The following is a 10,837-nucleotide window of genomic DNA, read 5'->3' as shown; positions in this document are numbered from 1 at the left end:
GGAGGTGGGGCAGCAAGAGCAGTACCTGTGGTTTGCAGAGGGCTTTCTGGTTCACTTACTTGGGTGGGTTTGCGGTTTCACGGAGCAGTAAGTTTTCCCAAAATTGAATACTTACCCTTTTATTTTGTTGAGTGAAAACATTAAAAAAAGTTCTAACTTCATTTCAGAAAATAAAGTTCTAACATAAATTCTTTTTTTTTTAAATGTATTTATTTGAGGGCGGGAGGGGCAGAGGGAGGGGGAACTCCAGCAGACTCTATGCTGAGCATGCAGGGCTCCATCTCAGGACCCTGAGATCATAACCTGAGCCTGAGCTGAAGCCAAAAGTCTGACGCTTAACTGCTTAACCAACTGTGCTCCCAAGTGCCCAAATAAATGCAGTTTCAATGCAAAGAAGGACACAGTCTGGGAATAAAGGCCAGTTCTTCCAGTTGAATGAACCTGCCTTTGTGAATGCCTCCCTCTGCTGTCCTCATTTTCCTCAGCTCACTGTAGGGTGCTGAAAATGTCCTCAGGGGTCGCACCCGTCTCAGGAGCCTCATCCGGGGACCACTGCCGTGCCTCATCCGATCCTCATGAACCCTCTGCAAGGCAGGCAGAGAAAGCCTTGTTATTCCCCACTTCATTAATGAAGAAACCAGAGCCCAGAGAAGTCGAAAAGTCTAAGGACACAATTTTAAAAAAAATAGCAGGGCTGAGACTCCAGATGCTCACTCTTTCCTCGTGTACCTCAAGCCACTCGCCAGATGAGCTGACTGGCCACCAGGCTGACTCCTGTGGGTGGATCTGAATGTTCAGAAAGAGAGGGAGCATGTATACGTGTTGTTTCCTCAGCAGGGCTCAGAATGAAATAGTACGTAGCTGAGAGGCTGTCTCTGGACTCGGGACATGATGAGAAGCCACAGACGGGTAAGGAAGGACCGTATTTTCTGTTTCATCTTTGGCCCTGCCTAGTACAGGGCTGGGCACATGGGGTGGGCAAGAAATCGTTGCAGCTTAGGCATGGGAGTGTGGTTTTGAGGGCCAGTTTTTACTTAGGATTTTCTGTGGAAAGAAAGGAGAAAGGGGAAACATTCTCTGACACAGTTGATAGGATGCTATAAAGAAAAGGGGAAAAAAGGCTGGAGTCCAGAAAAGACTTGATAGAAGTACCCTGGGCAGCGAAGGGAGGTGGGTGGGTGGATGGCAGGGAGGCAGAAGCACTAGAGGTGGCCTCTACATTCCTGGTCACCACCCCCTGCCTGATGCTCTAGCGATACTGTCCCTGTCCTTGGTTTCTGTGCACCAAGATGCCCCGTGGTATCCCACCCCAGCACCTTTGAACTGCTTCTGGGAATGTTCTTTTTAAAACCCAGTGCTTAGTAATGCCTATTCATCCTCTGGTGACTTCCCTGACTGTGTGTACCAGCTGGAGGGGTGGACAGCCCAGAGCGCCATCAGCCCACCTCCAAAGAGTAATGAACATGTAAATGTATGCTCAGTGCACCCAGCCTGGGGGCAGCACCATAACCAGTGTGCTCAGGAGGCCAATGGGAGCAGTAAAGAGTACACCTTATCTGGTCCTGGATGAACCTTTCCTTCATAACCTTATTATGGTCTGCAATTATGTATCCAGGTGATTATTCGGCCCATGTCCTTATCTCACTAAATAGTCAGCTACCTGAGGGCAGGGCTTTGTGTGTGCTGGCTGTGGTATCTGCAGCCTAGTGGGAACCAGGGGCCGGGGTGGGTGTCCAGTGTTTGCTGAATGGCTTCCCTCCTTGTTCTGCTGGGGAACGCCTGGCTGTGCAGCTGGCATTTTGCTTTCCACTCACACTATTCTCGGGGGTAGGGTAGGAGGGGTTGGAGGTCATGGCCATCCCTAGAAAGCTGTTCCCTGACTACTACAGATTGTGTTTTCTTCTTAGCCCAAGGCTCAGAACCCACTGGGTGTGAGGTCCTTCAGTACGGGGACAGTGGAGCCTGTCACCTGCTGACCGCAGTGGGGTTCGGGCTCTTCTGAGAGGTGCATGCTGGCTGGGGTCTGAGAGGTTGTCAGCTCTGACTGTGGAGGACAAAGGAGACTTCTAACCTATGGGTGGTGGGGTGGTGGGGCAGGAGCGGGGCCGGGAGCCTGGAAGACCTGTCACTCCCTGTTCGGCCACTAAAGGGCGCTGTTGCTCTACAGGGCAGAGCCAGGCTGGTGACAGCCATCACTGTGAGCAACCAGGCCCAGGGGTGACACGCTCTAGCTACGTTCACCGAGTGCCAACCGTGTGCTAGGCACTTTGAATACTCTTAATTCCATAATCACGCAAGAGAAGAACGATGAAACCTATTTTACAGGTGAGGGAAAGGGGATCAGAGAGATTAAATGACATTTTCAAGGTCTTATGGCTAGTAAATGGCTGCCGAGTCAGATTTCAAACTCAAGTCTGCCTAAATCCACAATTGGCACCTTCCCCCTGGGCACCCCCTCAGCATTAGTGCCAAATCTTCTCACTCTTGTCCTCATAGCAGCCTCCTACCAAGGCGGTTGCCCACGGCACAAGCTCCCCTCATGGACTTTAGCTAATTTTGATTATCCAAATTAATACAGAGGCTACTGACTTCGGTATAAAATTTAAAACTGGGTTATTAAGATGATTCATTTGAGTCCAGAGACCATTCTTCTGTGTGTGGGGAGGAGGGGAGGGACAAGAGATTTGCCCTTCCAGAGCCCTCTTTTCTGGTCGTTGGCAATCCCACCCCCTCGCCCTGCCAGCCCTCATGCAGATGCTACTGTGCTTCCCTGCAGACTTGATCAGATCAGTCCTGCCCTTGAGCAGCTCCTGCAGCTCCCAGGAAAGTCCCCCTCCTTAGCCAGCACCCAAGGCCCTTCATGAGCTGGAACCTGCTGTGCCACATTATCGCCCACGCCTACAACACATAGCTCACAAACCCGCACTCGCAGCTCCAGCCCCGTGAGCACTGCACTCCCACCCCTCAGAGCTGCCGGCTCCCTCTGCACCGCAGAATCCTGAAGCTTCCCACCGGGTGATGTAAGAATGAATAACCCCAGCGAGGCTGCTGGGACCGTGCTGACCCACAGGGGGAGCCCAGGAATCTTCCTTGCGGCCCCTTTCTCTGCCCGTGGAAATGTACAAGGACAATAACAACCACAAAAGCAGCTGCATGCGGTGTAAGGCTCCATACAGTGCAATCCCCGGTAAACATTTCCGGAATAGGCAAATGTCCTCAGGCTGACACCAAGGAAGGCATTTACTGTACTGTTTTTTTTTTTTCCTGTGCCCATGGTGAGCTCCAAGGTGACTCAAACACCATCTGGAGGCTAACCTCCTCGAGGCCAGCGGCAGGATTGTGAACCTCTGGGTAACCTCCCCGGTGTGACACAAGCACTGGGCCTTTAGCAATGTCCTTTCTAAGAGTGTTAGTTGGTCAATTAATTATTGACTGGGTGCGTGAGCAGCAGTCTGGATGGGCAGGTCATTTCAGGGTAGCATTATCTGAAACAGAAACAGCATTGTTTTAAGAGCCTGTTGAAGCCCTGAAGAAATACGGTAGTTTCTCCTTCCTGTTGCAGGAGAGGGCTATTTAAAACCACAGGGCATTAGATCCAGAAGGCCATGAGGCCGCAAGTGAGCAGCTTGATCTGAGCACTCTCGGCTGGGGGGGCTGACATGCTTAGGTGTGGAAATCAGAAGGACTCACCCTCTGGTTTGGACAGCCACTCCTTGGCCCACTCTCTTCTCTTATTTCTGTTTAGTCTTTTTTTTTTTTTTTTTTTTAAGATTTTACTTATTTATTTATTTAACAGAAAGAGAGAAAGAGCACAAGCAAGGGGTAGTAGCAGAGGGAGAGGGAGAAGTAGATTTCTTGTTGAGCAGGGAGCCCGACGATGTGGGGCTCCATCCCAGGACCTGAGCTGAAGGCAGATGCTTAGCCACCCAAGCATCCCTCAGTTTAGTCTTCTTATTCTGAGATTCAAAGAGACAAAGTCCATAGGGTGTTTCTCCAGGTTCCAAAAAGTCCAAAATAGACAGGCTGGAATTATGGGACTCAGGCTCTTCCAGGAAGGGTTGCCTCAGAGCAGATGAGAGATCAGGATTCTGTTCTCAGTGCAGGCTCCCCTGACTCTAGCCCAATCTCACTCTCACCCGTAGGGTTCCAGCTTCCCCCCATCCAATGTCACGGGGAACTTACCTACTCTGGGTTGGCATGTCAGGTAAATTTTCTGTCAATATGCATTGCCTTTCCCTGTTCTGCAGCTTTAGTATCAGTTGGTCAGCCTCATAATCTCGAGTTATCAAATGCCCTTTGAACTTGTAAATATGTTATATACAACTTTCTCTTGCCTTCTTAGTAACTGTCTATTATTTTTTTATTTTATTATTTTTTTTAGTAACTGTCTATTATATGACATTTAGACTATCTGGGTGGTCTTAGGGCACCTGGGTGGCTCAGTTGGTTAAGTGTCTGACTCTTGATTTCAGCTGAGGTCATGATGATCTCAGAGTCCTGAGATGGAGCCCTGTGTCAGGCTTTGTGCTCCACAATGAGTCCGCTTGAGATTCTCTCTTTCTTCCTCTCCTTCTGCCCCCACCTGCCTTGGCCCCGCTTGTGGGCACTCTCTCCTCTCTAAAATAAATAAATCTTTAAACTATCTGGCTGGTCTCGTATACTTTATCTCCTTTAGAACCACAGGAAAAAACTGATTGCTATCATTCCCATGAGAGATAGGGACTCCCTAGGATCTTGTCCAAGGTCACCTTGCAAGGTAGTGATAAGCAGGCCCTCTGGCTCCTGTATCAGTGGCCCTACCAGCAAGAGTTCTGTCCAGGCTGTGTAGAAGCCCCAAAGATCACATGCAAATGTGTTGCTATGGCAGCTGGCAAAGACAAAGCAACTGCAGAAGCTGGCACAGGTGGGCAGGTGGGTGTGGACAGTGGTGTCCAACCAGGCAGAGGATTCTAGAGACAGAGGCTGCTAAGGGATTGGAATTTTGGGGCTGGAAAGGGCTCCCAGCTCCCAAATATCATCTCTGCTGCTTGAAGGTCCCTTAACAGAGAATAAAGTCTTATAGTCCAAGTTGAGAGGCATGGGTGCTTCTTATTGGCTATACACTTACCCTGAAACTGTTTAATCATTTGTTAGAGATTTAAATAGTACTTGTTGTATAGTGTTGTGTGGATTTAATTTAAAATTGCACATAATAGGCTTAGCACTGTGCCTAGCTTATACTGTTCAACAATTGGCTGTTAATGTAAACATGCAGACTGTGGGGGGGGAGGTTGTGGTGTTTTTTATGTTTCCTTTTTGCTTCTCTGGGTTTTCAGCAAATTAACACTTTTGTAGTAAAAAAGATTTTTGATAATTAAAGTGTTAATACCAACATATGCTTTTGATCTATTACAAAGATGACTTATTGACAGACCAGAGAAAGACATCTAAACTCTTCTTTTATTATTATTATTATTACTACTACTATTATCTTTTTTTAAATTTTATTTTTATTTATTCATGAGAGATACACAGAGAGAGGCAGAGACACAGGCAGAGGGAGAAGCAGGCTCCATGCAGGGAGCCCGATGTGGACTCCATCTTGAGACTCCAGGATCACGCCCTGAGCTGAAGGCAGAGGCTAAACCGCTGAGCCATCCAGGCGTCCCTACTATTATTCTTATCATCTTAAGTAGGCCGCATGCCCAGCATGGAGCCCATCATGGGGCTTGAGCTCACAACCCTGAGATCAAGACCTGAGCTGAGATCAAAAGTCCAATGCTTAATCAACTGAGCCACCCAGGTGCCCCTGGATTCTTTTAGGAACTGTCTTTCCCTCCCGGGGAGGGCTAGCTTTCAAATATTTTAACCACTGTCCCCAGCACAAGACCAGACACCCCCACCTCCCGCCATAGCATTGAACAGGCTCTGACCTACACACTCTGAGCTTCAAAGGCTGGACTGGTTGATTGTGAAAGGTTGCAAAAGTTGGTGAGGGAGGTGCCACAGGGACGAGGCTTCACAGTCATGGTCCGTTGTGTGATATAAAGAAGTGAGCTCTCTGTTGGTTGGGACTCCGCTCTGTTGCTTCAAAATGCACAGAGATTTCACACTTTCTTTCCAAACAAAGGCTAAGAAGTTAAGAGGTTCTGCCTCAGAGTGTGGGGTTTTAGAGGAGTAGACAACGGAGACACAGAAGAGGTTGCCCTCGGAATGGTGCAAGTGTTCACATGGACCTGGGAGCCACCCCTGCCCAAGAGGAGAGCCAGTGTCACCTGAGCGGCACTTCTTTGCCATTTCAGTGGGCGTCTGGCTGTCCAAGAGGCTGCTGTTCCCTTTAGCAAAGCGCTCACCATATTGAGGTCTGTGACAGCAGCCAGAGGGAAACGGATGACCCAAGCTTTTCAGGAAAGAACAGAATGTGGAAGAATAATGAGGAGATTCAATGTTGGGCAGGGCAGGAGACCCTGGCTCTCTAGGCTCAAGGGCAGGTGGCTGCATCCTGTTGTGTCTTTGATGTCAATGAGGCATCGATACATGTGTCCCCAGAACTCACTACCATTTGTCCCAGCAGGCTACCCATCAAACATGCATAAAGCCAGGGCACCCTGCTCTCTTTCACACAGCTTGGCCTCCCTGCTGCCTGCCCCTCCAAGACTGAGCATTTTCTAAGATCAGTGGGTTCAGGAAACAAACCCTCCTGGGGACTGCTCAAGATATAGCAATGCTCTGCAACAACAACAACAAAAGTGTTAATACTCAGACATATAGAAAAAGAAAGATATGATTCAAATGTGTACTAGGATTTAAATAAATGGAAGCAGCACTTTCCAGAGAGAAAAATGGTAGGATCTGCATCTATTGAAACCTACTAGATGCGTGATACTCTGTGCAAATTTTTGTTTAATTATTACAGCAACCCTATCAGCTAAGTGCTATTATTTCAGTTAGGTCTCATTTTTATCCCCATTTTATAGATAAAGAAGCTGAGGCTCAAATGGGTTTTGTAACTGGCCCAAGTGCACATAATTAGTTGGGAATTGAATCCAGATCTGATTGCAAAGTCTGTAGTCTTTCCAATAGCTCTTTTAAAAAAAAAGATTTGAGAGAGAGAGAGAGAGAGAGCAGGGGAAGGGGCAGAGGGAGAGATTTTTTTCAAGCAGACTCCTTGCTCAGTGCAGAGCTCAATGTGGGGGTCCATCCCATGACCACCAAGATAACAACCTGAGATCATGACCTGAGATCATGACCCAAGCCAAAATGAAGAGCTGGATGCCCAACTGATTGAACCACCCATCTGCCCCTCCAATAACTTTTCAAGTTAACTGGAAGGGTAAAATGGGAATGGAATGAGGGTGAGGGGATTAAGGAAGATAAGCAGGGAGCTGGGGACACTGGACACAAAAAGTTAAGTGGGCAGAGGCACCTGGGTGGCTCAGTCAGTTGGGCATCCAACTCTTGGTTTTGGCTCAGGTCATGATCTTAGTGTCATGAGACTGAGCCACACATTGGACTCCCCACTCAGCAGGGAGTCTGCTTGAAATTCTCTCTCTCTCTCTCTCTCTCCCTTTGCCTCTCTGCCCCTGCATGCTCTCTTTGTCTCTCCCTCTCTCAAATAAAAATAAATAAATAAATAATAAATCTTAAAAAAAATTTAAGTGGGCACATAAAAGGGAAGTGAAAAGCAGAGTGGGGAGGATGGCAGTATCTTAGAGCAAAGTTGCCCAATTTCACAAATGTTCAGATGGAAGATTAACATGTACAGCTCCAGTGATTCTGTTTAATCTTCATTTAAATTTTTTTTTTTAATTTTACAGCTTCTTTTTGCAGAGTGTGACTGTGGGCACACAAGCATGTATTACTAGGTTTGCAAACCAGCTTTCAGCCATCCAGTGGGGCTGAGAACATGCACACTGAGTGGTCTGCTGGTTGTCTGCCCCAGCCCTGCATGGGGCCATTTGATGCTGCAAAAGATTCCACAGCAGCTCTCAGAGCCTCCTCTCTCCCTCATTCTTTCCCATTTGTAGACTCTACATTTTATCTCAGGTGAGGGTACCAGTCCAGTGTTTCCTCGGCCAGTTAAATTTCCTGTAAGATGTGTTTCATTTAGCCCAGGTATAATTGTTCAGGTTATTCATTGCATAAGAGTAGGCAGCTGAGGAATTATTAAAATCCAGAATTCACTTTGATTTGTACAGTCATGGTAGGGACCAGTGGCATCTTCATAAATTTATGAATTTCCCTGAAACTCAGAACTGAGCCATCTGATTATAGGTATTGAACGGATCTGACAAGGCCAGGGTTGCGTGGGCTCCAAGAGAGGACTGAAGTCCAGGCCTTCTGATTCCCAGACCTGTGATGTTGTTCCTGAACAACTTATTAATATCCTGCCCTATTCTCCATCTAAAGGCATAGACAGAAGACCTGAGAGAACAGAACCAGAACCGTCCATGGGGCAGGAGGCCCTTGAGGATGTTGCTGCTGAAGTCAGCAAGGCAGAAATGCAGAACCTGCAGGGTTAATCCACCCTCCAGAGACTTCTGTGATCTGGCCAACCCTTGGGCCAGGAGGCAGGAAAGCGGCAAGAGAGAACAGGTGTTAGCATATGTGATGGGATCCTAGGTCCCCTACCCTGAGGTCCCAACCCTGACTGGACGCTGAAATCACCTGGAGGAGCTTTAAAAATGCTATGCCTAGGCCCACGCTCCAGGGTATTGGAAGTAGTTGGTCTGAGGTGGGGTAGCTGGCTGTATTTTTTTTTTTAATTTTTATTTATTTATGATAGTCACAGAGAGAGAGAGAGAGGCGCAGAGACACAGGCAGAGGGAAAAGCAGGCTCCATGCACCAGGAGCCCGACGTGGGATTCGATCCCGGGTCTCCAGGATCGCGCCCTGGGCCAAAGGCAGGCACCAAACCGTTGCGCCACCCAGGGATCCCTGTATTTTTTTTTAAAATAAATTTATTTATACATGAGAGACACACACAGAGAGAGGCAGAGACACAGGCAGAGGGAGAAGCAGGCTCCATGCAGGGAGCCCAACATGGGACTCGATCCCAGGACTGCAGGATCACGCCCTGAGCTGAAGGCAGACGCTCAACCGCTGAGCCACCCAGGCGTCCCACTAGCTGTATTTTAAAAGCTCCTCCTCAGGAGTGCCTGGGTGTCTCAGTTGAGCGTCCCACTCTTGATATCAGCTCAGGTCATGATCTCAAGGTCAGGAGATCGAGCCCTGCCTCAGGGTCTGCACTCAGCATGGAGTTTGCTGGAGAGTCTCTCCCTCTGCTTCTGCCCCTCCTGCTGGTGCTCTCCCTCCCACTGAAATAAATTTTTTAAATCTAAAAAAAAAAAAAAAAAAAGAGCTCCTCAGATGATTCTAGTACACAGCCAGCCTTGAGAATCAGACACTAGCCAATAAGCTCCTGAAAGAAAGAGACCTGGCTTCTTCCTCTCTCTTCCCTAACACAGAAGCAGTTTGCACATAAGAAGGCTGCATATGGGGCACCTGGGTGGCTCGGTGGGTTAAGCATCTGCTTTTGGCTCAGGTCATGATCCCAGGGTCCTGGGATCAAGCCCTGCATTGGGCTCTGTGTTCAGTGGGAGTCTGCTTCTTCCTCTGCCATTCCTCCTGCTTGTGCTCCCTCTCTCTCAAATAAATAAATAAAATCTTAAAAAAAAAAAAAAAGAAGGCTGCATACAAGTGTTCTAGACTAATGAAACAGAGTGATGGACATCCACATGATGAACAATGGCGACCAAAAACCTGGGCTGAACAGTATATAGGGAAATGGAAGCAGGATCACCCTTACTCTACAAAAATAAATATACATGTAGGAGAAGAGGACTGGACGTTTACACATCAAAGGGTTATTGTGGGTTATCTCTTGAACCACCAAGTTGTGGGGGCGGGTTTCTGGAGCAGACTGCCTGTGAGAATTCATGAAATTCCCACAGCATTCTACATCTCTGGGCTCCAGTTCCCTCATCTCTAAATCGGGGGAATAGGAGCACCTGGGTGGCCCAGTGGTTGGGCGTCTGTCTTTGGCTCAGGTTGTGATCCTGGGTCCTGGGATAGAGTCCCACATCAGGCTCCCTGCAGGGTGCCTGTTTCTCCCTCTGCCTATGTCTCTGCCTCTCTCAGCATGTCTCTTATAAACAGAAAAAGAAAAGAAAAGAAAAGAAGAAGATAAATCAGGGAGAATAACAGAGAGAACTTACATTGTAGTTTGTCAAAGGAAAACTGGGAAGCTTTAAAAACTGAAAGAAGAAAAAAAATAAAAAAATAAAAAAATAAAATAAAATAAAAACCGAACGAAGAAATTTACTTGTAGAGAGTGCAAGGGAATCAGATTTCAGAGATGGCTCTCCAAATATGAAAGCCAAACAATAGTATTTAAGTGGCAAGTGAACACACATATGCACAGAATTACCAAGGCTACTGGAGAGTGTTGGATGGCAACCTCCCAAAAGACACGTCCATGTCCTCACCCCAGACCCTGTGAATGTGATCTTATTTGGTAAAGGGGTCTTTGCAGATGTAATTATTTAAGCATCTCAAGGTAAGATCATCCTGGATTATCCTGGTAGGCCCTAAATCCAATGACAAGTGTCCTCGTAAGAGACAGAAAAGAAGACAAGGCAGAAAAAAAGGCCGTGTGAGGACCCAGGAAGAGACTGTGGGGATGCAGCCACAAGCCAGGGATGTCTGGAACCACCTGACACCAGCAGAGGCAAGGAAGAATTCTCTCCTAGTGCCTTCAGAGGGAGCATGGACGTGCTGATCCCTCAATATTGGACACCATGGAGGCTCATTATGATAGAAGAGCCACAAGTGTCTGAATCAGTTTCTCTGGGTTGGA

At 47.7% G+C, this 10,837-nt stretch overlaps 2 long non-coding RNA genes across 8 annotated transcripts in view; one reads left to right on the top strand and one right to left on the bottom strand.

The window, feature by feature from the left end:
• Positions 1-205: 205 nt before the first annotated feature.
• The window catches only part of LOC144324097 (uncharacterized), a 126,917-nt gene continuing 116,285 nt past the window's right edge, over positions 206-10,837 (bottom strand). For 3 of the 5 annotated variants that reach the window (XR_013389491.1, XR_013389493.1, XR_013389495.1), the window contains one exon: positions 207-3,485. This is a non-coding gene — a long non-coding RNA (uncharacterized LOC144324097). Of the gene's footprint in view, positions 3,486-10,837 lie in introns of all 5 variants that reach the window. The other 2 variants (XR_013389492.1, XR_013389494.1) reach the window with 2 other exon arrangements.
• The window catches only part of LOC144324098 (uncharacterized), a 45,488-nt gene continuing 35,354 nt past the window's right edge, over positions 704-10,837 (top strand). The window contains exon 1 of one of the 3 annotated variants that reach the window (XR_013389499.1): positions 704-909. This is a non-coding gene — a long non-coding RNA (uncharacterized LOC144324098). The remainder of the gene's footprint in view (positions 910-10,837) is intronic. The other 2 variants (XR_013389498.1, XR_013389497.1) reach the window with 2 other exon arrangements.

Source organism: Canis aureus, chromosome 11, assembly GCF_053574225.1.
Source record: "Canis aureus isolate CA01 chromosome 11, VMU_Caureus_v.1.0, whole genome shotgun sequence".
NCBI lineage: Eukaryota > Metazoa > Chordata > Mammalia > Carnivora > Canidae > Canis > Canis aureus.
This window is presented reverse-complemented; position numbering and strand designations above follow the sequence as displayed.